Source organism: Paramormyrops kingsleyae, chromosome 25 (genome assembly GCF_048594095.1).
Source record: "Paramormyrops kingsleyae isolate MSU_618 chromosome 25, PKINGS_0.4, whole genome shotgun sequence".
NCBI lineage: Eukaryota > Metazoa > Chordata > Actinopteri > Osteoglossiformes > Mormyridae > Paramormyrops > Paramormyrops kingsleyae.
Window position 1 is genome coordinate 15,638,361 of NC_132821.1, and position 25,323 is coordinate 15,663,683.

Genomic DNA, 25,323 nt, shown 5'->3' on the forward strand with positions numbered 1-25,323 from the left:
GCAGGTGGAGTTAGCGCTACATTTGATAATTGGTAGTATGCAGTCCCTGGTGTGGCAGTTTGACTACTGCCATTAGCAGAAGCAGCCTTAGTACAACAATATAAGATACAATATATAACCATTTGCTGAAGTGCCTCAGCCCAAAAGAATTTGTTTTTGTGTCAGATGGTCTAAGTAGACGGTAGAAATAGGCACCTGCATAACTAATATTTTAAGTCTAGATCATACAAGTTAAGCTTACTTTACAGTACCTCAGTGAACACATGCCGTCTTGTATATTAAAAAAAACAACAGTGGCTTACTGCATTTGTAAAGTATTCTTCTAGGCATGAGAAGCCCTGAAAGAATTTAATGCCATTAATGAAATACAGGACGAACTACACCTGCTGGCTAATGTATAAAAAAAAATCCAAAAAAACTGCAATATAAATAGAGCACCATCTCCACCTACTGGCCAATTTAATACAAAAAAGCAAAAAATCTGCAATATATACTGCCTGGCTTATAATTAAAATCTGATAATTTTCTATAAGTCAAATAGCAGAAAAATGAAAGGAGCTTAATAATATGGACTGAGGTGAAGGGAAAGTTAATTCCTTTAAAGTATTATGAAGGATATTTCAGCTGAATTAGCCAAGGTAGGTATTAGACATACTAGGAAAGTGGCTGTACCGCTCCAGATTGACTGATCGCCACCAAACTTGGAAGATTTGTCTGTAATCCAGTCATACAGAAGTGATTCAAATTTTGTAAGGATCAGATGAAGCATGCCTGAGATTTAGCTGTTTGAATGAAATGGAAATGGAAATGGTGTGGCCAGCAGGTGGAGTCAACGCTCCATTTTAGAAATGCTATTTAATACTTTTAGGCCTTCTCATGTTTAAATGAATTCTGATAATGTTCTGAGGCAAATGGGTGAAAAATGAACAGAAATTAAAATATGGATCTAGTTGAAGGGAAAGCAAACAATTCTTTTAATGTTTGAAGAGAAATAAGGACATTCCAACTGAATTTGCTAAGGTGGGTCTTAGAAATATATAGACAGTGGCTGTAGCTCCCCCATTTGACCGATCGGCACCAAAGTTGGAGGGTCTGTCTGTGGTCTATGGTTACATTAGCTGGTCAAATTTTATGAGGATTGGATGAAGAATGCCTCAGATTTAGCTGTTTGATTGAAATGAGCATGGAAATGGTGCAGGTTTGGTGTAGTTGGTGGCCATAGCATACAGGTAGGTCAAGTTATTTTTATAAATTATCCATAAGGGCCGTGTCATGATTGATCTACTACCAGAATGACCTTCTTGGGCTGGACATTGTAGTAGTTATAGCAATATGTTATTTATTAAGTTTTTAAATGTCACAAGGGAATGCAAATGACAATCATTAGGCATTGCATATTTCTTGATTTGGCATAACTAAGAGAACTTGCAATACAAAAGATTTCAACCAGTCATATGTCACTGGAACAGAAATGAGATAAATGTAAGTTGTACTGAATTTGCAGGTTTATAAAGACATGTTATATTGCTGTAGCGCCCCCGTTTGACTGATCGGCACCAAATTTGGAGGGCCCTTCTCGAGTAATATCCTACATTACATATTTAAGTTTGGTGATGATTGGTTGAGGCACGCCTGAGCTATAGCTGTCTGATTGAAATGGGTGTGGCACCACTATGGTTTGGGTGTGGCTGGTGGCCATACCTAATGGAAAGTTTATGATTTTTTTAATAATTTTATATAGGGACTGTCTCCTGATTTAAATGATACCAGATTTGTGTAGGTTTGGTGAAAATCCTAGGAGGATAAGAAAAAACCCTGTTTTCAGACTGTTACAAAATAGGCAAAAACGGCAAGAGATATGATGAAGTTCTTTATACCATTAAATTTTCCATGAGCGAGTGGATAGGATGAGCAACAATTCTAAATTCTATCTTTATCAGTTCAAGAGAAATAGACAGAAATGCAAAACTTGTTGCTGTAGCGCCCCCATCTGGCTGATTGCGGTGTCCTTAACATGGTATGCTAAGGGTAGGGAATCAAATGTGACAGCCTGTTTTGGTTGAGATTCGGTATTGTTTAGCCTGTCAAATGGCTGCTTCATTTTGATTGGCTGATGATGACCATGATTTTATGATCAATGACTGCTATGATATATGTCTGATCTCAGAATTGGTTGTAGTACATATCTGCCAAATTTCAATTAGATTGGTCAATGCAGTCAGGAGATATTGGCAGTTTTTAGTTGTAGCGCCCCCTATTGATGAAATGGGGCCAGCTTTATAACTAGTCCCCAGAATGGCGCTGGGAGGAAGGATTTCAAATTTGGTTAAGATTGGTTAAAGCAGAGCCAAGTTATAGCAATCAGACTGAAACTGGCCAAATTTATGCAAAGTTTGGGCGTGGCTGAAGACCGTATGATACAGAAATTTCATGATTATTTTTGTAAGTCTTGATCAGCTCAGAGAACTGATTGGTTTGACACCTCATTTGTCTGATTGGGACAGACGGGGTAGGACTTGAAGGCAGAGGTCAGTTTTGCAAATTATGCAAATTAGCAAAAAATCTAAGTAGGCGGAGCTTCATAGTCCAAATGGCAAGTTGGTAGAGCAATGCTGTCTGTATCAGCAGAAAAAAAAATTTCAATTGTAGGACTAATAGGACAGGAGATATGGACTGAAACGCGTTGAGGGGCCCTAGAGCGCCCCCATCTGGCTGACAGGACTGGGTCAGAGAATCTGAGTAGCGGGTAGGAATTGACATCATCTTACCAAGTTTGGTTGGTCTAGCTCTTACGGTTTAGGCTGTACATTCAGTTTTACGGCAGGAAAAAAATAATAATAATAACTAGAAACTGCAGGCAGTTACTGAAGGGTCCAAAGCGCAGGACGATCGGACTGGTCGGACAGTAGAGGAATAATGGCAGTGAACTGGCGGGCAGGGTAGTAGAAAGTCAGACAGAATTAGACTGCCATAACAGGATAGGAGATGTAGGACAGAGCTGGACGGTCTCAGTAGTAGGCAGACATTAGGATGGAGATGCTTTTAGTGCAGGTGTAACAGGCCAGTCAACATCAGAGAGTACACTGTGCACATCAGGATACCTAGCTGAAATAGCAACCTAAGCTGGGTTCGAACCGGCGACCCTCTGATTACAGGCACACAGGATTAGCACATTGAGCCATCCGCTCCTGTGGGTAAGATGAGTGAGATCAGTAGACACCTTCCTACCTGATCTGGTAACTCATTATAGCTGAATTAGACTAGGTGAGGTTTAGACATATATGGACAGTGGCTATAGCGCTCCCGTTTGACCTATTGACACGAAAATTGGAAGGTCTCTCTGCGGTACAGCCTTTCATCCGAGATAGATATTTGGAAATGATTGGCTGAAGAGTGCATGATATATAGCTGTCTGATTGAAATGGATGTGGCACCAGTAGAGTCAGGGTGTGGCTGGTGGCCATACCTTACCAAAAGTTTCATTTTTTTCTCTAAATCTTTAAAAGGACTGTCTCCTGATTTGAAGGACAACAGATGTATGTAGGTTTGTTGAAAATCAAAGGAGGTTAACAAGAAAAGCTGTTTTCAGACAAATATAATTTATGTAAAAACAGAAAGAGGGAGAACCAAGTTATATATGTTGTTAGATTAGTCATGACATAGTTAATTGTAGTCGCAATAAATATCAACTGTAGGCTTGACAGGTCTGGAGATATAGGCAGAAATGCAAATCGGGGTGCTGTAGCGCCCCCATCTGACTGACTGGGACGGGTCAGTGGGACTGAGTAGTGGGTAGGAATAGGAATCTTGTTGCCAAATTTGGTCAGTCTAGGACTTACGGTATACGCTGGGCATTAAGTTTTAGGGAAGAAAAATAATTATTGTTCAACCCTCTGTAGTAATGCCTGAGCACGTCTAAATTAACAATAATATAAGCTTCATTGATCATCGTGGGGAAAACGCCTTCACGTCTCCCCAGCTCACTTTACGGAGGGTATGCTGTGCACATCGGGCTGCCTAGCTCGAGTACCCACCGAAGCTGGGTTCGAACCTGCGACCCTCTGATTACAAGCATACAAGTTTAGCCCACTGAGCCACCCGCTGCTGTTGGTCAAACTGGAGAGATCGCTGGACACCTTCCTACCTGATCTGGAAACTCATTGTACCTCAATGAGCCTAGGTGGGTCTTAGATGTATATAGACAGTGGCGTAGCGCTCCTAATTGACCGATCGACACGAAATTTGGAGGGTCTCTCTGGGGTACAGTCCTACATCAGTGAGGCAAATTTTGTAATGATTGGCTGAAGCATCCCTGAGATATAGCTGTCTGATTGAAATGGGCAAGACAACAGTACAGTCAGGGTGTGGCTGGTGGCTGTATCTTACCGAAAGTTTAAGTTTTTTCTCTAAATCTTTAAAAGGACTGTCTCCTGGTTTGAATGACACCAGATTTATGTATGTTTGGCGAAAATCCGAGGAGGTTAACAAAATAACCTGTTTTCAAACAACTATAAATCATGCAAAAAGGCAAAGATGGAGAACCAAGTTCTATATGCAGTTGAAATTCGTCATGACATAGTAAATTGGACTGGCAATAAATTTCAACTGTTGGCTTGACAGGTCTGGAGATATAGGCAGAAATGCAAATCGGGGTGCTGTAGCGCCCCCATCTGACTGACTGGGACGGGTCAGTGTTACTGAGTAGTGGGTAGGAATAGTAATCTTGTTGCCAAATTTGGTCAATCTAGGACTTATGGTTTAGGCTGGGCATTCAGTTTTAGGGAAGAAAAATAATTATTGTTCAACCATCTGTAGTAGTGCCTGAGCACGTCTAAATTAACAATAATAGAAGTTTCATTGATCCTTGTGGGGAAAACGCCTTCATGTCTCCCCAGCTCACTTCACGGAGGGTATGCTGTGCACATTGGGCTGCCTAGCTCGAGTACCCACCGAAGCTGGGTTCGAACCTGCGACCCTCTGATTACAAGCATACAAGTTTAGCCCACTGAGCCACCCGTTGCTGTGGTTAAAATGGGTGAGATCGCTGGACACCTTCCTACCTGATCTGGAAACTCATTTTTCCTCAATGAGCCTAGGTGGGTCTTAGATGTATATAGACAGTGGTGTAGCGCTCCTGATTGACCGATTGACACGAAATTTGGAGAGTCTCTCTGTGGTACAGTCCTACATCAGTGAGCCAAATTTTGTAATGATTGGCTGAAGCATCCCTGAGATATAGCTGTCTGATTGAAATGGGCAAGACATCAGTAAAGTCAGGGTGTGGCTGGTGGCTGTATCTTACCGAAAGTTTAAGTTTTTTCTGTAAATCCTTAAAAGGACTGTCTCCTGATTTGAATGACATCAGATTTATGGATGTTAGGCGAAAATCCTAGGAGGTTAACAAAAAAACCTGTTTTCAAAACATCTGTAAATCATGCAAGAAGGCAAAGATGTAGAACCAAGATCTATATGCAGTTTGATTTGACAGGACATAGTGAATTGGACTGGCAATAAATTTCAACTGTAGGCTTGACAGGTCTGTAGATATAGGCAGAAATGCAATTCGGGGTGCTGTAGCGCCCCCATCTGACTGACTGGGACGGGTCAGTGGGACTGAGTAGTGGGTAGGAATAGGAATCTTGTTGCCAAATTTGGTCAGTCTAGGACTTACGGTTTAGGCTGGGCATTCAGTTTTAGGGAAGAAAAATAATTATTGTTTAACCCTCTGAAGTAGTGCCTGAGCATGTCTAAATTAACAATAATAGAAGTTTCATTGATCCTCGTGGGGAAAATGCCTTCACGTCTCCCCAGCTCACTTCACGGAGGGTATGCTGTGCACATCGGGCTGCCTAGCTCGAGTACCCACCGAAGCTGGGTTCGAACCTGCGACCTTCTGATTACAAGCATACAAGTTTAGCCCACTGAGCCACCCGCTGCTGTTGGTAAAACGGGAGAGATAGCTGGACACCTTCCTACCTGATCTGGAAACTCATTTTACCTCAATGAGCCTAGGTTGGTCTTAGATGTATATGGACAGTGGCGTAGCGCTCCTGATTGACCGATTGACACGAAATTTGGAGAGTCTCTCTGTGGTACAGTCCTACATCAGTGAGCCAAATTTTGTAATGATTGGCTGAAGCATCCCTGAGATATAGCTGTCTGATTGAAATGGGCAAGACATCAGTAAAGTCAGGGTGTGGCTGGTGGCTTTATCTTACCGAAAGTTTAAGTTTTTTCTGTAAATCTTTAAAAGGACTGTCTCCTGATTTGAATGACATCAGATTTATGGATGTTAGGCGAAAATCCTAGGAGGTTAACAAAAAAACCTGTTTTCAAAACATCTGTAAATCATGCAAGAAGGCAAAGATGTAGAACCAAGATCTATATGCAGTTTGATTTGACAGGACATAGTGAATTGGACTGGCAATAAATTTCAACTGTAGGCTTGACAGGTCTGTAGATATAGGCAGAAATGCAATTCGGGGTGCTGTAGCGCCCCCATCTGACTGACTGGGACGGGTCAGTGGGACTGAGTAGTGGGTAGGAATAGGAATCTTGTTGCCAAATTTGGTCAGTCTAGGACTTACGGTTTAGGCTGGGCATTCAGTTTTAGGGAAGAAAAATAATTATTGTTTAACCCTCTGAAGTAGTGCCTGAGCATGTCTAAATTAACAATAATAGAAGTTTCATTGATCCTCGTGGGGAAAATGCCTTCACGTCTCCCCAGCTCACTTCACGGAGGGTATGCTGTGCACATCGGGCTGCCTAGCTCGAGTACCCACCGAAGCTGGGTTCGAACCTGCGACCTTCTGATTACAAGCATACAAGTTTAGCCCACTGAGCCACCCGCTGCTGTTGGTAAAACGGGAGAGATAGCTGGACACCTTCCTACCTGATCTGGAAACTCATTTTACCTCAATGAGCCTAGGTTGGTCTTAGATGTATATGGACAGTGGCGTAGCGCTCCTGATTGACCGATTGACATGAAATTTGTATGGTCTCTCTGTGGTACAGTCCTACATCAGTGAGCCAAATTTGGTAATGATTGGCTGAAGCATCCCTGAGATATAGCTGTCTGATTGAAATAGGCAAGACATCAGTACAGTCAGGGTGTGGCTGGTGGCTTTATCTTACCGAAAGTTTAAGTTTTTTCTGTAAATCTTTAAAAGGACTGTCTCCTGATTTGAATGACACCAGATTTAAGGATGTTAAGCAAAAATCCTAGGAGGTTAACAAAAAAACCTGTTTTCAAAACATCTGCAAATCATGCAAGAAGGCAAAGATGTAGAACCAAGATCTATATGCAGTTTGATTTGTCAGGACATAGTGAATTGGACTGGCAATAAATTTCAACTGTAGGCTTGACAGGTCTGGAGAAATAGGCAGAAATGCAAATTGCGGTGCTGTAGCGCCCCCATCTGACTGACTGGGACGGGTCAGTGGGACTGAGTAGTGGGTAGGAATAGCAATCTTCTTGCCAAATTTGGTCAGTCTAGGACTTACGGTTTAGGCTGGGCATTAAGTTTTAGGGAAGAAAAATAATTATTGTTCAACCCTCTGAAGTAGTGCCTGAGCACGTCTAAATTAACAATAATATAAGCTTCATTGATCATCGTGCGGAAAACGCCTTCACGTCTCCCCAGCTCACTTCACGGAGGGTATGCTGTGCACATCGGGCTGCCTAGCTCGAGTACCCACCGAAGCTGGGTTCGAACCTGGGACCCTCTGATTACAAGCATACAAGTTTAGCCCACTGAGCCACCCGTTGCTGTGGTTAAAACGGGTGAGATCGGTAGACACCTTCCTACCTGATCTGGTAACTCATTTTAGCTCAATGAGCATAGGTTAGTCTTAGACACATATAGACAGTGGAAGTAGCACACCCATTTCACCGATCGACATGAAATTTGCAGGGTATCTCTGTGGTACAGCCCTTTATTAATGAGAGATATTTGGTAATGATTGGCTGAAGCATCCCTTAGATATAGCTGTCTGATCGAAATGGGAAAGGCTGCAGTACAGTCAGGGTGTGCCTGGTGGCCGTAACTTAACGAAAGTTTATGTTTTTTCCCTTAGTCTTTAAAAGGACTGTCTCTTGATTTAAATGACAACAGACTTATGTAGGTGTGGTGAAAATCTTAGGAGGTGAACGAAATTACCTGTTTTCAGAGAAATATAAATCATGTAAAAACACAAAGATGGAGAACCAAGTTCTATATGCAGTTGGATTCTTCAAGACATATTAAATTGGACTGGCAATAAAATTTAAGTGTAGGCTTGGCAGTTCTGGAGAAATAGGCAGAAATGCAGATGGGGGTGCTGTCACGCCCCCATCTGGCCTAATGAGATGTCCTTTACAGGGTGGGCTGAGGGTCAGAGGACAAATGTACCAGCTAAATTTGATTTGGATTGGTCATCATTAAGCAAGTCAAATTGCTGCTTGATTTTGATTGGCCAATGGCGGCCACTGTTTCAGGACTCATGACTGTCATTGTAGGTGACTGACCTCAGGCTGGGACCTAGTACATATCTGCCAAATTTCAGTTGGATTGGCCAAGGCAGTCAGGAGATATTGGCAGTTTTTAGTTATAGTGCCCCCTATGGACGAAATGCGGCCCCCCTTGGACCATGTCCCCAGAATGATGTCCGGAGGTAGAATTTCTAATTTGGTCGACGTAGGTCAAGGCAAGGCCGAGTTAAAGCTGTTAGACCAAAATGGGCCAAATTTGGGAATTCTTTGGGCGTGGCTAATGGCCGTACAATACACAAATGTCTCAATTTTTTTAGAAATTCTTGATGAGCTCAGAGTTCTGATTCATTTGACACCTCATTTGTCTGATTTGGTAGGACAAGCTAGGACTTTAAGGAAAAATTACGATTTGCAAATTATGCAAATTAGCAAAAAATCTAAGTAGGCGGAGCTTCATGTTCTCATTGACTTTTTGGTAGGGCATGGCCGTCTGTATCAGCAGAAAAAAGAATTTCGATTGTAGGACAAACAGGACAGGAGATATCGACCGAAACGTGTTGGGGGGCGCTACGGCGCCCCCCTCCGGCTGAGTCGGACGGGTCGGACAACCTGAGTAGTGGGTAGGAATTCCAATCATCCTACCAAATTTGGTCTGCCTAGGACTTACGGTTTAGGCTGGGCATTCAGTTTTAGGGAAGAAAAATAATAATAATAATAATAACTAGAAACTGCAGGCAGTTACTGAAGGGTCCAAAGGGTATGACAAGTAGGACAGGTAGGACAGGTAGGACAACAGATGGTTTGAGTAGAAGGTAGAAATCAGGATGGAGATTGTTGAGTGTCCGTCTAACAGGTCAGGAAATGTAGGACAGAATGTAGGACCCTGTGGTGTAGTGCCTGAACCTGACTGAATGCAATGTTTTGGTGAGATAGTCTGAGTAGTAGGTAGAAATCAGGATATAGACTAGTTAGTATCGGTCTAACAGGTCAGCAAATGCAGGACAGAATGTAGAACCCTGTGGTGGAGTGCCTTAGCCTGACTTAATACATGTTTTGGGTCAGATGGCCTGACTAGTTGGTAGATTTAGGGACCTTCATACCTGGTCTGGTAAGTGTAGATATTACATAGTTGCTTTTTTATACTGCCTGTGTAAACATAGGCTGTGTTGCATATTCTTAACAAAGTGCTGAGTTGCGGGAGTGTGACATGTAACAGCAGTAATATCATGCTGTATGCTATTCTAGGATGTATATTTAGACAGGAGAAAGGCTAAAAGTATTGAAGGCATTATTGAAATGGAGCGCTGACTCCACCTGCTGGCCAATTTATTATAAAATTGTAATTGCTGTAGTGTACACAGCCTGAAGAAAGATTAAAGTTTGAAAGATTTGTAAAAGTCAAATGGCAGGAGAATATAAGCAGATTAAAAATATGGACTTAGATGAAGGGAAAGGTGATTAATATTTTAATTTTTAAATAAACAATAAGCAGATTTCAGCTGCATTAACCAAGGTTGGTCTTAGACATATTATGACAGTGGCTGTAGTGCCCCCGTTTGACTGATTGCCACCAAACTTGGAAGGTCTTTTGCAGCTTGGCTGAGGCAGTCTAGTAACACAGCCGTGCATCAAATTTTGTGAGGATTGGATGAAGCATGCCAGAGATATAGCTATTTGAATGAAATAGGCATGGAAACAGTGTGGCCAGCAGGTGGAGTCAGCGCTCCATTTTAGAAATTGTATTCAATACTTTCAGGCCTTCTTATGTGTAAATTAAGTCTGATAATGTTCTATGAGGCAAATTGGTGAAAAATGAAAGTGAATAAAAAATATGGACTCAGGTGAAGGGAAAGGTAACAATTCTTTCAAGGTTTTATGAGAAATAAGGACATTTCAGCTGAATTTGCTAAGGTGGGTCTTAGACATATATGGACAGTGGCTGTAGCGCCCCTGTTTGACCGATTGGCACCAATATTGGAGGGTCTGTCTGAGGTCCCTTACTACATTAGGCCGTCAAATTTGATGAGGATTGGCTGAAGCACGGCTGAGATTTAGATGGTTGATTGAAATGAGCATGGATATGGTGCAGGTTTGTTGTAGCTGGTGGCCATAGCATACAGGTCAAGATATTTTTATGAATTATCCATAAGGGCAATGTCCTGATTGATGTACTACCAGAATGACCTACTTGGGCTGGATATTGTAGAAGTTACAGTAATATGTTATTTATTAAGTTATTAAACATCACAAGGGAATGAAAATGACTATCATTGGGCATTGCATATGTCTTGATTTGGCATGACTCACAGAACTGGCAGTACAAAATATTTTAACCAGTAATATGTCACTAGAACAGAAATGAGATAAATGTAAGTTGAACTGATTTTCAAGGTTTATACAGACATGTTATATTGTTGTAGCGCCCCCGTTTGACCGATCGGCACCAAATTTGGAGGGCCCTTCCGGACTACTATTCTACAGGATATATTAAAGTTTGGTGATGATTGGCTGAGGCAGGCCTGAGATATAGCTGTCTGATTGAATTGGGCATGGCACCTGTATGGTTTGTGTGTGGCTGGTGACTATACCTCATGGAAAGTTTATGATTTTTTTATGAATTATTTATTATGACTGTCTCCTGATTTAAATGATACCAGATTTGTGTAGGTTTGGTGAAAATCCTAGGAGGTTAACGAAATGTCTTGTTTTCAGACCAATATGAATTATGCAAAAACGCAAAGATGCAGAAGCAAGTTCTACATGTTGTTTGATTTGGCATGTCGTACTTAATTGACCGGGCAACAATTAGACTGCCATAACAGGATGGAGATTTAGCGTAGCTCTAATGTGACAGGAGATGTAGGGCAAACCGTAGAGGAGGATACTAAAAAGTCAGACAGAACTACAGGTCAGCAGATGTCAGACAGAACAGAACTTGTTTAGGTCAGATGGTTTGAGTAGAAGGTAGAAATCATGATGTAGATTGTTGAGTGTCGGTCTAACAGGTCAGGAAATGTAGGACAGAATGTAGAACCCTGTGGTGTAGTGCCTGAACCTGACTGAATGCATTGTTTTGGTCAGATGGTCTCAGTAGTAGGTAGAAATCAGGATATAGATTAGTTAGTATCGGTCTAACAGGTCAGCAAATGTAGGACAGAATGTAGAACCCTGTGGTGGAGTGCCTTAGCCTGACTGAATGCATGGTTTGGGTCAGATGGCCTGACTAGTTGGTAGATTTAGGGACCTTCATACCTGGTCTGGTAAGTCTAGATATTACAGAGTTTTCTTTTTTATACTGCCTGTGTAAACATAGGCTGTGTTGCATATTCTTAACAAAGTGCTGAGTTGCGTATTGTGACATGTAACAGCAGTAATATCATGCTGTATCATATTCTAGGTTATACATTTAGACAGGAGAAAGGCTAAAAGTATTGAAGGCATTATTGAAATGGAGCGCTGACTCCACCTGCTGGCCAATTTATTATAAAATTGTAATTGCTGCAGTGTACACAGCCTGAAGAAAGATTGAAGTTTGAAAGATTTGTAAAAGTCAAATGGCAGGAAAATATAAGCAGATTAAAAATATGGACTTAGATGAAGGGAAAGGTGATTAATTTTTTAATTTTTAAATAAACGATAAGCAGATTTCAGCTGCATTAACCAAGGTTGGTCTTAGACATATTAGGACAGTGGCTGTAGTGCCCCCGTTTGACCGATTGCCACCAAACTTGGAAGGTCTTTCTGAAGTCTAGTAACACAGATGTGCGTCAAATTTTGTGAGGATTGGATGAAGCATGCCAGAGATATAGCTATTTTAATAAAATGGGCATGGAAACAGTGTGGCCAGCAGGTGGAGTCAGCGCTCCATTTTAGAAATTGTATTCAATACTTTCAGGCCTTCTTATGTGTAAATTAAGTCTGATAATGTTCTATGAGGCAAATCGGTGAAAAATGAAAGTGAATAAGAAATATGGACTCAGGTGAAGGGAAAGGTAACAATTCTTTCAAGGTTTTATGAGAAATAAGGACATTTCAGCTGAATTTGCTAAGGTGGGTCTTAGAAATATATGGACAGTGGCTGTAGCGCCCCCATTTGACCGATTGGAACCAAAATTGGAGGGTCTGTCTGAGGTCCCTTACTACATTAGGCCGTCAAATTTGATGAGGATTGGCTGAAGCACAGCTGAGCTTTAGATGGTTGATTGAAATGAGCATGGATATGGTGCAGGTTTGTTGTAGCTGGTGGCCATAGCGTACAGGTTAAGATATTTTTATGAATTATCCATAATGGCAATGTCCTGATTGATGTACTACCAGAATGACCTACTTGGGCTGAACATTGTAGAAGTTACAGTAATATGTTATTTATTAAGTTTTTAAACATCACAAGGGAATGAAAATGACTATCATTGGGCATTGCATATGTCTTGATTTGGCATGACTCACAGAACTGGCAGTACAAAATATTTTAACCAGTAACATGTCACTAGAACAGAAATGAGATAAATGTAAGTTGAACTGATTTTCAAGGTTTATACAGACATGTTATGTTGTTGTAGCGCCCCCGTTTGACCGATCGGCACCAAATTTGGAGGGCCCTTCCGGACTACTATTCTACAGGATATATTAAAGTTTGGTGATGATTGGCTGAGGCAGGCCTGAGATATAGCTGTCTGATTGAATTGGGCATGGCACCTGTATGGTTTGTGTGTGGCTGGTGACTATACCTCATGGAAAGTTTATGATTTTTTTATGAATTATTTATTATGACTGTCTCCTGATTTAAATGATACCAGATTTGTGTAGGTTTGGTGAAAATCCTAGGAGGTTAACGAAATGTCTTGTTTTCAGACCAATATGAATTATGCAAAAACGCAAAGATGCAGAAGCAAGTTCTACATGTTGTTTGATTTGGCATGTCGTACTGAATTGACCTGGCAAGAAATGTCGATTGTAGGCTTCACCGTTCTCGAGAAATAGGCAGAAATGCAAAAGTTGTCACTGTTGCGCCCCCATCTGGCCGAGTGAGGTGTCCTTTACAGTTTAGGCAGAGGGTCAGAGCACAAATGTATCACCCAAATTTGATTTAGATTGGTCATTGAGAAGCCTGTGAAATGCCTGCTTGATTTTGATTGGCTGATGGCGGCCACTCTTTAAGGAATAATTACTGCCATTGTAGGTGACTGACCACAGGCTGCTTCCTAGTACATATCTACCAAATTTCAGTTAGATTGGCAAAGGCAGTCAGGAGATATTGCCAGTTTTTAGTTGTAGCGCCCCCTATTGACGAAATGCGGCCCGCCTCGGACCGTGTCCCCAGAATGGTGTAGGGAGGTAGCATTTCAAATTTGGTCAAGGTAGGCCAAGGCACGGCCAAGTTATAGCCGTCAGACCAAAACGGGCCAAATTTGGACATTGTTTGGGCGTGGCTAATGGCCGTAGGATATAAAAATGTCTGAATTTTGTGGATAATTCTTGATCAGCAGAGAATTCTGATTCGTCTGACACCTCATTTGTCTGATTTGGTAGGACAAGCCAGGACTTTAAGGAAAAAGTAGGATTGGCAAATTATGCAAATTAGCAAAAAATCTAAGTAGGCGGAGCTTCATAGTCCAAATGGCAAGTTGGTAGGGCTTTGCTGTCTGTATATGTAGAACAAAGAATTTCGATTGTAGGTCTAACAGGACAGGAGATATCGACCGAAACGTGTTGGGGGGCGCTAAGGCGCCCCCATCTGGCTGGCAGGACTGGGTAGGACAACCTGAGTAGTGGGTAGGAATTGACATCATCTGACCAAGTTTGGTTGGTCTAGCTCTTACAGTTTAGGCTGTACATTCAGTTTTAGGGCAGAAAAATAATAATAATAATAATAATAATAATAATCCTAAGAAAAACAATAATGGTCCATAAGGACTTCGTCCTTTGGACCCTTAATAATAAAGATAACTGCAAGCAGTGACAATCGGGTCCAAAGCAAATGGGCAGAAGCAATGAATAGTAATGAAGTGAATGGCATAAAATTAGAAGTTCACTAATTATTGTAAATGAAGTACAGACTGTAATTGATTAGCAATGCATTTAAATTGGCAGAAAATAGGAAATGCTTCTATGAGATGATACCTAACATTTAAACATTACCATGGAAATGTTTATCAAGGTACGATGAAGGGAAAATGGTAGATGAGAAACCGAAGGGAAATGTGGTGACTAGCTGTTTGAGAAATATTGCAATTGCTGCAGTGTACACAGGATGAAGTAATATTGAAGTTTGATAGATTTCTAAAAGTGAAATGGCAGTAATATATAAGCAGATAAATAATATGGACTTAGATGAAGGGAAAGGTGATTCATATTTAAATGTTTAAATAAACAATAAGGAGATGTCAGCTGCATTAACCAAGGTTGTTAGACATATTACGACAGTGGCTAAATTGTAAATGAAGTATAGACTGTAACTGATGGCCAATGCATAGAAATCGTCAGAAATAAGGAACATGGTAGATGAGAAAGAACGGACATGTGGTGACCAGCTTTTGGGAAAAATTGAAATTGCTGTAGTGTACATCACTGAAGTTTGATAGATTTCTAAAAGTCAAATGGCAGGAAAATGAAAGTAATTTTATAATATTGACTGAGATGAAGGGAAAGTTGATTAATATTTAAATATTTGATGACAGATAAATAATTTTCAGCTGCATTAACTAAGGTTGATCTTAGACATATTATGACAGTAGCTAAATTGTAAATGAAGTACAGACTGTAACTGATGGCCAATTAATTTAAATAGTCAGAGAATAGGAAATGATACTATGAGATGATGATACGTAACATTTTAACATTACCGTAGAAATGTTCATCAAGGTACGATAAAGGGAAAATGGTAGATGAGAAACAGAAGGGAAATGTGGTGACTAGCTGTTCAAAGAAATGGCAATTGCTGCAGTGTACATCACTGAAGTTTGATAGATTTCTAAAAGGTAAATGCCAGGAATATATAAGCAAATTAAAAACATAGACTTAGATGAAGGGAAAGTTGATTAATATTTTAATGTTTAAATAAACAATAAGGAGATGTCAGCTGCATTAACACAGTTTTAGACATATTTCGACAGTGGCAGTAGCGCCCCCGTTTAACCGAATGTCAGCAAAGTTTGATGGTCTATTCGTAGTCCAGTGCTATAGAAGTCAGTCAAATTTTATGAGAATTAGATGAAGTATGAATGAGATTTAGCAGACTAAACAAATTCGGAATGGAAATAGTGTTGCTAGCAGGTGCAGTTAGCACATTTGATAAATGGTAGCATGCAGTCCCTGGTGTGGCAGCTTGACTACTGCCATTAGCAGAAGCAGCCTTAGTACAACAATATATGATATAATAAAGAACCTTTTGGTGAAGTGCCTCAGCCCAAAAGAATGTGTGGTTTGTGTCAGATGATCTAAGTAGACAGTAAAAATAGGCACCTGCATACCTAATATTTTAAGTCTAGATCATACAAGTTAAGCTTACTTTATAGTACCTCAGTGAACAAATGCTGTCTTGTATATTTAAAAAACAACAGTGGCTTACTACATTTGTAAAGTATTCTTCTAGACATGAGAAGCCCTGAAATAATTTAATGGCATTAATGAAATAGAGGACGAACTCCACCTGCTGGCGAATCTATAAAAAAAAATCTAAAAATGTGCAATATAAATAGAGCACCATCTCCACCTACTGGCCAATTTAATACAAAAAAGCGAAAAGTCTGCAATATATAATGCCTGGCTTATAAATAAAATCTGATAATTTTCTATAAGTCAAATAGCAGAAAAATGAAAGGAGCTTAAAAATATGGACTGAGGTGAAGGGAAAGTTAATTACTTGAAACTATTATGAAGGATATTTCAGCTGAATTACCCAAGGTAGGTATTAGACATACTAGGACAGTGGCTGTACTGCTCCAGATTGACTGATCGCCACCAAACTTGGAAGATCTGTCTGTAGTCCAGACTTACAGAAGTGAATCAAATTTTGGAAGGATCGGATGAAGCATGCCTGAGATTTAGCTGTTTGAATGAAATGGGAATGGAAATGTTGTGGCCAGCAGGTGGAGTCAGCGCTCCATTTTAGAAAAGATATTAAATGCTTTCTGACCTTCTCATTTGTAAATGAAGTCTGATAATGTTGTATAAGGCAAATTGGTGAAAAATTAAAGGAAATTAAAAATATGGACTCAGCTGAAGGGAAAGGTAACAACTATTTGAAGATTTCATGAGGAATAAGGACATTTCAGCTGAATCTGCTAAGGTGGGTCTTACACATATATGGACAGTGGCTGTCACGCCCCCATTTGACCGATCGGCACCAAATTTGCAGGGTCTGTCTGAGGTGCAGTGCTACATTAGTGGGTCAAATTTGGTGATGATCAGATGAAGTATGCCTCTGATTTAGCTGTTTCATTGAAATGATCATGGAAATGCTGTAGGTTCAGTGTGGCTGGTGGCTATACTGTACAGGCAAGTGAAGTTATCTTTATAAATTATACATATGGGCAGTGTCCTGATTTTTCTACTACCAGATTGACCTACTTAGGCTGGACATTGCAGTAGTTACAGTAATATGTTATTAATTAAGTTTTTAAATATGACAAGGGAATGCAAATGACTATCATGGGACATTGCATATTTCTTGATTTGACATGACTCACAGAACTTGCAGGGCAAAAGATTTTAACCAGTAATATGTCACTGGATCAAAAATGAGATAAATGTAAGTTGAGCTGATTTTGCAGTTTATACAGTGATGTTATATTGCTGTAGCGCCCCCGTTTGACTGATCGGCACCAAATTTGGAGGGCCCTTCTCCAGTAATATCCTACATTATATATTTAAGTTTGATGATGATTGGTTGAGGCAGGCCTGAGATATAGCTGTCTGATTGAAATGGGTGTGGCACCACTATGGTTTGGGTGTGGCTGGTGGCCATACCTCATGGAAAGTTTATGATTTTTTTAATAATTTCATATAGGGACTGTCTCCTGATTTAAATGATACCAGATTTGTGTAGGTTTGGTGAAAATCCTAGGAGGATAAGAAAAAGTACTGTTTTAAGACTTTTACAAAATAGGCAAAAATGGCAAGAGATATGATGAAGTTCTTTATAACATTAAATTTGTCATGAGCTAGTGGATAGCTTAAGCAACAATTGTCAATTTTATAATTAACAGTCCAGGAGAAATAGGCAGAAATGTGCTGTAGCGCCCCCATATGGCAGACTGACATGTCCTTTACAGGGTGGGCTCAGGGTCAGAATACAAATGTATAAGCCAAATTTGGTTTGGATTGCTCATTGTTTAGCTGGTCAAATGGCTGCTTGATTTTGATTGGCTAATGGTGGCCAGGATTTTACAACTAATGACTGCCATTTTACTTCTCTGACCTCAGGCTTGTACATAGTACATATCTGCCAAATTTCAATTAGATTGGTTAAGGCAGTCAGGAGATATTGGCAGTTATTAGTTGTAGCGCCCCCTATTGACGAAATGTGGGCCGCATTGTATGTTGACCTCATAATAGAGCAGGGAGGTTGGATTGTAAGTTTGGTTCAGGTAGGCTAAGGTATGGAGAAGTTATAGCATTCAGACTGAAATAGGCCAAATTTAGGTGGGATTTGGGCATGGCTAGTGGCCATAAAATAGACAAATGTCAGACTTTCTTGAATCTATTTTGATCAGCTAAGTGGACTGATCGGTTTGACACCTCATTTGTCTGATTTGGTCCAATATTGTAGGACTTGAAGGCAGAAGTCAGTTTCACAAATTATGCAAATTAGCAAAAAATCTAAGTAGGCGGAGCTTCATAGTCCAAATAGCCAGTTGGTAGAGCAAAGCTGTCTGTATCAGCAGAAAAAATAATTTCAATTATAGGACTAATAGGACAGGAGCTATGGACTGAAACGCGTTGGGGGGCGCTAGAGCGCCCCCATCTGGCTGACAGGCCTGGGTCAGAGAATCTGAGTAGCGGGTAGGAATTGACATCATATTACCAAGTTTGGTTGGTCTAGCACTTACGGTTTAGGCTGTGCATTCAGTTTTAGGGCGCGAAAAATAATAATAATAATAATAAAAGAGAAAAATCCTAAGAAAAACAATAATGGTCCATAAGGACTTCGTCCTTTGGACCCTTAATAATAAAAGAGAAAAATCCTAAGAAAAACAATAATGGTCCATAAGGACTTCGTCCTTTGGACCCTTAATAAAGATAACTGCAAGCAGTGACAATCGGGTCCAAAGCAAATGGACAGAAGCAATGAATAGTAATGAAGTGAATGGCATAAAATTAAAAGTTTACTAATTATTGTAAATGAAGTATAGACTGTAATTGATGAGCAATGCATTTAAATAGTCAGAAAATAGGAAATGATACTATGAGATGATGATACGAAACATTTTGAACATTACTGTAGAAATGTTTATCAAGGTACGATAAAGGGAAAAAGGTAGATGAGAAAAAGAAGGGAAATGTGGTGACTAGTTGTTGGAGAAATATTGCAATTGCTGCAGTGTACACAGGCTGAAGTAACATTGAAGTTTGATAGATTTCTAAAAGTTAAATGGTAGTAATGTATAAGTAGATAAAAAATATGGACTTAGATGAAGGGAAAGGTGATTAATATTTAAATGTCTAAATAAACAATAAGGAGATGTCAGCTGCATTAACCAAGGTTGGTCTTAGACAAATTAGGACAGTGGCTAAATTGGAAATTACGTACAGACTGTAACTGATGGCCAATGCATTTAAATAGTCAGAAAGTAGGAAAACGGTAGATGAGAAACAGAAGGAAAATGTGGTGACTAGCTGTTGGAGAAATATTGAAATTGCTGCAGTGTACACAGGCTAAAGTAACATTGAAGTTTGATAGATTTCTAAAAGTCAAATGGCAGGATTATATAAGCAGATTAAAAATATTGACTTAGATGAAGGGAAAGGTGATTAATATTTAAATATTTAAATAAACAATAATTAGATGTCAGCAGCATTAACCAAGGTTGGTCTTAGACATATTACGACAGTGGCTAAATTGCAAATGAAGTACAGACTGTAACTGATGGCCAATGCATTTAAATAGTCAGAAAGTAAGAAATGGTACTATGATAAGATGATACCTGACATTTTAACATCACCGTAGAAATGTTGATTAAGGTCCAATAAAGGGAAAATGGTAGATGAGAATCAGAAGGGAAATGTGGTGATTAGCTGTTGGAGAAATATTGAAATTGCTGCAGTGTACACAGGCTAAAGTAACATTGAAGTTTGATAGATTTCTAAAAGTCAAATGGTACAATTCTATAAGCAGATTAAAAATATGGACTTAGATGAAGGGAAAAGTGATTAATACTTAAATGTTTAAATAAACAATAAGGAGATGTCAGCTGCATTAACCAAGGTTGATGTTAGACATATTATGACAGTGGCTAAATTGTAAATGAAGTACAGATTTTAACTGATGGCCAATGCATTTAAATAGTCAAAATGTAGGAAATGCTACTATGATAAGATGATACTTGACATTTTAACATTACCGTAGAAATGTTGATTAAGGTACGATAAAGGGAATACGGTAGATGAGAAACATAAGGGAGATGTGGTGACTAACTGTTCAAAGAAATTGCAATTGCTGCAGTGTACACAGCCTGAAGTATCACTGAACTTTCATACATTGCTAAAAGTGAAATGGCAGGAAAATGAAAGTAAATTAATATGTGTTTAATCTTTGAAGGTTTGATGAAAAATAAAGAAATTTCAGCTGCATTAACTATTAGTTTTAGACATATTTTGACAGTGGCAGTAGCGCACCCGTTTAACCGAATGTCACCAAAGTTTGATGGTCTATTCGTAGTCCAGTGCTATAGAAGTCAGTCAAATTTTATGAGAATTTGATGAAGTATTAATGAGATTTAGCATAGTAAATGAATTCGGTATTGAAATATTGTGGCCAGCAGGTGCAGTTAGCACTACATTTGATAAATGGTAGCATGCAGTCCCTGGTGTGGCAGTTTGACTACTGCCATTAGCAGAAGCAGCCTTAGTACAACAATATAAGATATAATATAGAACCATTTGGTGAAGTGCCTCAGCCCAAAAGAATGTGTGGTTTGTGTCAGATGGTCTAAGTAGTCGGTAGAAATAGGCACCTGCATACCTAATATTTTAAGTTTGGATGATACAAGTTAAGCTTACTTTATACTACCTCAGTGAACACATGCCGTCTTGTATATTGAAAACAACAGTGGCTTACTACATTTGTAAAGTATTCTTCTAGACATAAGAAGCCCTAAAAGAATTTAATGGTATTAATGAAATAGAGGACGAACTGCACCTGCTGGCGAATCTATAAAAAAAAATAAAAAAAAGTGCAATATAAATAGAGCACCATCTCCACCTACTGGGCAATTTAATACAAAAAAGTGAAAAATCTGCAAATATACTGCCTGGCTTATAAATAAAATCTGATAATTTTCTATAAGTCAAATAGCAGAAAAATGAAAGGAGCTTAAAAATATGGACTGAGGTGAAGGGAAAGTTAATTCCTTGAAAGTATTATGAAGGATATTTCAGCTGAATTAGCCAAGGTAGGTATTAGACATACTAGGAAAGTGGCTGTACCGCTCCAGATTGACTGATCGCCACCAAACTTGGAAGATTTGTCTGTAGTCCAGTCATACAGAAGTGAATCAAATTTTGTAAGGATCGGATGAAGCATGCCTGAGATTTAGCTGTTTGAATGAAATGGGAATGGAAATGGTGTGGCCAGCAGGTGGAGTCAGCGCTCCATTTTAGAAATGATATTAAATGCTTTCTGACCTTCTCATTTGTAAATGAAGTCTGATAATGTTGTATAAGGCAAATTGGTGAAAAATGAAAGGAAATTAAAAATATGGACTCAGCTGAAGGGAAAGGTAACAATTATTTGAAGGTTTCATGAGGAATAAGGACATTTCAGCTGAATCTGCTAAGGTGGGTCTTACACATATATGGACAGTGGCTGTCACGCCCCCATTTGACCGATCAGCACCAAATTTGGAAGGTCTGTTTGAGGTCCAGTGCTACATTAGTGGGTCAAATTTGGTGATGATCAGACAAAGTCTGCCTCAGATTTAGCTGTTTGATTGAAACGAGCATGGAAATGGTGCAGGTTTGGTGTAGTTGGTGGCCATAGCATACAGGTAGGTCAAGTTATTTTTTTAAATTATCCATAAGGGCCGTGTCATGATTGATCTACTACCAGAATGACCTGCTTGGGCTGGACATTGTAGTTGTTATAGCAATATGTTATTTATTAAGTTTTTAAATGTCACAAGGGAATGCAAATGACAATCATTAGGCATTGCATATTTCTTAATTTGGCATAACTAAGAGAACTTGCAATACAAAAGATTTCAATCAGTCATATGCCACTGGAACAGAAATGAGATAAATGTAAGTTGTACTGATTTTGCAGGTTTATAAAGACATGTTATATTGCTGTAGCGCCCCCGTTTGACTGATCGGCACCAAATTTGGAGGGCCCTTCTCCAGTAATATCGTACATTACATATTTAAGTTTGGTGATGATTGGTTGAGGCACGCCTGAGATATAGCTGTCTGATTGAAATTGGTGTGGCATCACTATGGTTTGGGTGTGGCTGGTGGCCGTACCTCATGGAAAGTTTATGATTTTTTTAATAATTTTATATAAGGACTGTCTCCTGATTTAAATGATACCAGATTTGTGTAGGTTTGGTGAAAATCATAGGAGGATAAGAAAAAACCCTGTTTTCAGACTGTTACAAAATAGGCAAAAATGGCAAGAGATATGATGAAGTTCTTTATACCATTAAATTTGCCATGAGCGAGTGGATAGGATCCCAACAATTCTAAATTCTATCTTTATCAGTTCAAGAGAAATAGACAGAAATGCAAAACTTGTTGCTGTAGCGCCCCCATCTGGCTGATTGCGGTGTCCTTAACATGGTATGCTAAGGGTAGGGAATCAAATGTGACAGCCTGTTTTGGTTGAGATTCGGTATTGTTTAGCCTGTCAAATGGCTGCTTCATTTTGATTGGCTGATGATGACCAAGATTTTATGATCAATGACTGCTATGATATATGTCTGATCTCAGAATTGGTTGTAGTACATATCTGCCAAATTTCAATTAGATTGGTCAATGCAGTCAGGAGATATTGGCAGTTTTTAGTTGTAGCGCCCCCTATTGATGAAATGGGGCCAGCGTTATATATGGTCCTCAGAATGGCGCTGGGAGGTAGGAATTCAAATTTGGTTAAGATCGGCTAAAGCAGGGCCAAGTTATAGCAATCAGACTGAAACTGGCCAAATTTAGGTGGAGTTTGGGCGTAGCTAGTGGCCATAAAATAGACAAATGTCAGACTTACTTTAATATATATTGATCAGCTCAGTGCACTGATCGGTTTGACACCTCATTTGTCTGATTTGGTTCAGTAGTGTAGGACTTGAAGGCAGAAGTCAGTTTCACAAATTATGCAAATTAGCAAAAAATCTAAGTAGACAGAGCTTCATAGTCCAAATGGCACGTTGGTAGAGCAAAGCTGTCTGTATCAGAAGAAAAAAAAATTTAAATTGTAGCACTAATAGGACAGGAGATATGGACTGAAACGCGTTGGGGGGCGCTAGAGCGCCCCCATCTGGCTGACAGGCCTGGGTCAGAGAATCTGAGTAGCGGGTAGGAATTGACATCATATTACCAAGTTTGGATGGTCTAGCTCTTACGGTTTAGGCTGTACATTCAGTTTTAGGGCGCGAAAAATAATAATAATAATAATAATAATAATAAAGATAACTGCAAGCAGTGACAATCGGGTCCAAAGCAAATGGACAGAAGCAATGAAGAGGAATGAAGTGAATGGCATAAGATTAGAAGTTCACTAATTATTGTAAATGAAGTACAGACTGTAATTGATGAGCAATGCATTTAAATAATCAGAAAATAGGAAATGCTACTATGAGATGATAACTAACATTTGAACATTACTGTAGAAATGTTTATCAAGGTACAATAAAGGGAAAAGGGTAGATGAGAAATAGAAGGGATATGTGGTGACTAGTTGTTGGAGAAATATTGCAATTGCTGCAGTGTACATAGGCTGAAGTAACATTGAAGTTTGATAGATTTCTAAAAGTTAAATGGCAGTAATATATGAGATTAAAAATATGGACTTAGATGAAGGGAAAGGTGATTAATATTTAAATGTTTAAATAAACAATAAGGAGATGTCAGCTGCATTAACCAAGGTTGGTCTTAGACATATTATGACGGTGGCTAAATTGGAAATGAAGTACAGACTGTAACGGATGGCCAATGCATTTAAATAGACAGAAAGTAGGAAAATGGTAGATGAGAAAGAACGGACATGTGGTGACTAGTTGTTGGAAAAAATTGAAATTGCTGCAGTGTACATCACTGAAGTTTGATAGATTTCTAAAAGTGAAATGGCTGGAAAATGAAAGCAATTTAATAATATGGACTGAGATGAGGGGAAAGATGATTAATTTTTAATATTTCATGAGAAATAAGCTAATTTCAGCTGCATTATCGAAGGTTGGTCTTAGACATGTTATGACATTGGCTAAATTGGAAATGAAGTACAGACTGTAACTGATGGCCAATGTTTTTAAATAGTCAGAAAAAGTAGAAAATGCTTCTATGATAAGATAATACCTGATATTTTGAACATTGACTTTGATATGTTGATTAAGGTACGATAAACGGAAGAGGGTAGATCAGAAACAGAAGGGACATGTGGTGACTAGCTGTTGGAAGAAATTGCAATTGTTGCACTGTACACAGCCTGAAGTATCTCTGAACTTTGATACATTTCTAAAAGTGAAATGAAATGAAAATGTCAATAATCTTTGAAGGTTTGATGAAAAATAAATTTCAGCTGCATTAACTATTAGTATATTTTGACAGTGGCAGAAGCGCCCCCATTTAACCGAATGTCACCAAAGTTAGATGGTCTATTCATAGTCCAGTGCTACAGAAGTGAGTCAAATTTTGTGCGAATTCGATGAAGTATCAATGAGGTTTAGCAGACTTGATGAATTCGGTATGGAAATAGTGAGGCCAGCAGGTGGAGTTAGCGCTACATTTGATAATTGGTAGCATGCAGTCCCTGGTGTGGCAGTTTGACTACTGCCATTAGCAGAAGCAGCCTTAGTACAACAATATAAGATACAATATATAACCATTTGCTGAAGTGCCTCAGCCCAAAAGAATTTGTTTTTTGTGTCAGATGGTCTAAGTAGACGGTAGAAATAGGCACCTGCATACCTAATATTTTAAGTCTAGATCATACAAGTTAAGCTTACTTTATAGTACCTCAGTGAACACATGCTGTCTTGTATATTAAAAAAAACAACTGGCTTATTGCATTTGTAAAGTATTCTAGACATAAGAAGCCCTGAAAGAATTTAATGCCATTAATGAAATACAGGACGAACTACACCTGCTGGCTAATCTATAAAAAAAAATCTAAAAAACTGCAATATAAATAGAGCACCATCTCCACCTACTGGCCAATTTAATACAAAAAAGCGAAAAATCTGCAATATATACTGCCTGGCTTATAAATAAAATCTGATAATTTTCTATGAGTCAAATAGCAGAAAAATGAAAGGAGCTTAAAAATATGGACTGAGGTGAAGGGAAAGTTAATTCCTTGAAAGTATTATGAAGGATATTTCAGCTGAATTACCCAAGGTAGTGAATCAAATTTTGTAAGGATCGGATGAAGCATGCCTGAGATTTAGCTGTTTGAATGAAATGGGAATGGAAATGGTGTGGCCAGCAGGTGG